We start from the raw sequence: 2,652 nt of genomic DNA, 5'->3' as shown, positions 1-2,652 counted from the left end.
CAACCTCCTTCTGCCAAAATAACTTAATACGTAGCCCTGGAAAGACGGACCAAGCCCTTCCACGGGGGGGGGGGGGGGGAGAGTGCCAAAGACTGAGCCCCAGTGGGGGGAGGGCAAAACCAAAGCCTGAGGGATTCAGCCCTGGGTGGGGGGGCTCAGACTTTTGGCTTCAGCCCCAGGACCCAACAAGTCTAATGCCAGCCCTGGTGACCCCATTAAAACAGGGTCACGACCCACTTTACAGTCCTGACCCACAGCTTGAGAACCACTGCTCCATGCGGCGGGGGGAGAGTTTTCCTGTTGGTGTAGTCAATCCACTTCCCCAGGAGGTGGCAGCTCTGTCATGGGGAGAAGCTATAGCAGTGGGGGTGCAAGCTGTGGTGTTTACCACATTGAAGAAGTTTAATCAAACCCCATTTTTAAAACCACCTGTGGTCTGTGAATGGCAAAGGAGCTCGATGATGCAGGGTCTGTCCTTCAAAGTCCTGGAGATCACGATTCCATATTCCTGTTGTAATGGGGGTATAGCTCAGTGGTAGAGTGTTTGATTGCAGATCAAGTGGTCCTTTGTTCAAACCCAGGTGCCCTCTTAAAGAAAAGAAAAACATTTCCATTCTCCATTATGTTCAGGAACTCCACCATACGAGGATGCTTGAAATGAATGTGAACACTCAACATTTTGCTGTCCAAATGCATAAAAACCTAGCAAACCTGTCCATCACCTGAAATCAGTTCTAATCCTCTAAGTGTCTAGTTTATGTTTTCATCAATTAAACAAAGGTATCATTCCCTGAAGCAGAGCACAAGTTTGAAATACAGGCAGCATAGAGCCAACATTCATAATGTCAACTACAAAAAAATGATACACATCTAGAGATAGCATCATTATAATCAGCCAATCAGAACCTCTCCATAGACCCCTTACACGACCACTTCTCTGTAATATTGGCTGCAAATATAGAACAGTGGTCACAACGGTGATCTATACAGTTACAGATTATGTCAATAACTTCACAGGAGGTGACACGGCATCAGTGAGACTGATACTGGAATACTGCCTCCAGTTTTGGGGTCCTCATTTGAAAAAGAAGTTGTGAAACTGGAGCTGGGGCAGCAAAGAGCCACCTAATGTTCTGAGGGCCGGAGAAAATACCTTCTAGTGAGCTATTGAAAGAGCTCAACCTGTTTAGTTATCAAAAGAAGATTGAAAGGTGACTTAATTGAAGTGCCTTAATAGAGAGAAAAGATTGGGTATTTAAGGGCTCTTTAATCGAGCAGAGAAAGGCATAACAAGACCCAATGGCTGGATGGTGAAGAAAGACAAATTCATATTACAACTAAGGCACAAATACTCAACAGCGAGGATGATTCACCACAGGAACAAGCTACCAAGGAAAGTGGTGGATTCTCCATCTCCTGATGTCATTTAATGAAGACAAGATGCCTTTCTGGAATGTGTTTGTCTCAAAACTAGCTAAGGTGTCCTACAGGAGGCCTGTGATATGCAGGGGGTCAGATTAGATGCTCTAATGGTCTCTTCTGGCCATAAAGTCAACTAATTTCTGAAAATCTGAGTGTAGCATTGGGAGCAGCGTCTGATGTTTCCCTGTCTAGCCGGCTTGCTGCCTAGAACGAACGCTCCTTGAGTAGAGTGATCCACAGGGAGTAGCTCAAACCTGCAAAATGCCTGGCCAGGGGCAGGACATTAGCCCAGCAAGGGAGGGGTGTGGCAGTGACATCACAAAGGCCTTTTGCAGGACCTCAGCCTATTGGTCAGAGATGGTGACCTCACAGAGAGATGCTGACATCAGCCAGGCAGGACAGGGGCGAGGGGCCAGGGAAACCTCAGAGACCCCTGTGGTTTTGCTTCAGCGAGTCTCCTTCTCAAGGTCTCTCTCTGAGGACTGAGAGAGTATTCGGGTTCACGGACGTGAACGCCAGGAGGAACCTCTTTCAAGTCTTCTCCTTCCCTTTTAGTGATTGTACTAGAAAACAGCCGTCCCTGTTTAGAAGGTAAGAGCCTCCTCCAGGTGTGAAACCAGTTCAGTCTGATCCATCTGGTGACAGTTGAATTCTAGGCTTGGAAAACACGAGCTTAAGGAGGCAGAACTTTATTCTACACCTGGGATTTTGTCCCTTAGAATCACTGGGGACATTGGGGTTTGTCCTTTTTGCTTCCCCTCTTCCTCCCTCCTCTTTTTCTCTTGCTTCCTTTGTCCTTTTACCTGTTCCCCTCCCAACACCGGGAGGGAGGGAGGGTGTGTGTGTTTTTTTTTGCAGGGGAGGGCTCTGCAGCTCCCACTGTGGGAGGTCCACCCAAAAATGTGGGGCTGAAATAGTGCTCGGGCAGTGATCCCCACCAGTGACCTGGGCCATCCTTTGGGCTCTCTGGTGAGAACCCTCAGCCTCCCGCCCTCAGTCTCTAACCTGATTGGCTGAGCAGGGGGTTATTGACAGGGAGGAGACAGGTCCTTGTTGGTCTCTTTTAGAACAAGTAAATAAGTCAGAACCAGTTCTGTGTTTGATTAACTTTGCTGCTTCTCTGCATTAATGGTCTCTGAGCAGTTCATGATTCTCTCTAACATTGCAGTTCTCCTCAAATACTTGCTGAATAATTACTGTCACTGTTGTTGGTCTGGAGCTCATCTGAGA

General features: G+C 47.5%; 1 non-coding gene across 1 annotated transcript; it reads left to right on the top strand.

Annotated features, from left to right (window-relative positions):
* The first annotated feature begins 518 nt into the window (after positions 1-518).
* On the top strand, positions 519-590 carry TRNAC-GCA. The gene has a single exon. It is a non-coding gene; the product is annotated as a tRNA-Cys (tRNA).
* The last annotated feature ends 2,062 nt before the right edge of the window (positions 591-2,652 follow it).

This window comes from Mauremys mutica, unplaced genomic scaffold (assembly GCF_020497125.1).
Source record: "Mauremys mutica isolate MM-2020 ecotype Southern unplaced genomic scaffold, ASM2049712v1 001044F_np12_obj, whole genome shotgun sequence".
In the NCBI taxonomy this organism is placed as follows: Eukaryota; Metazoa; Chordata; order Testudines; family Geoemydidae; genus Mauremys; species Mauremys mutica.
This window is presented reverse-complemented; position numbering and strand designations above follow the sequence as displayed.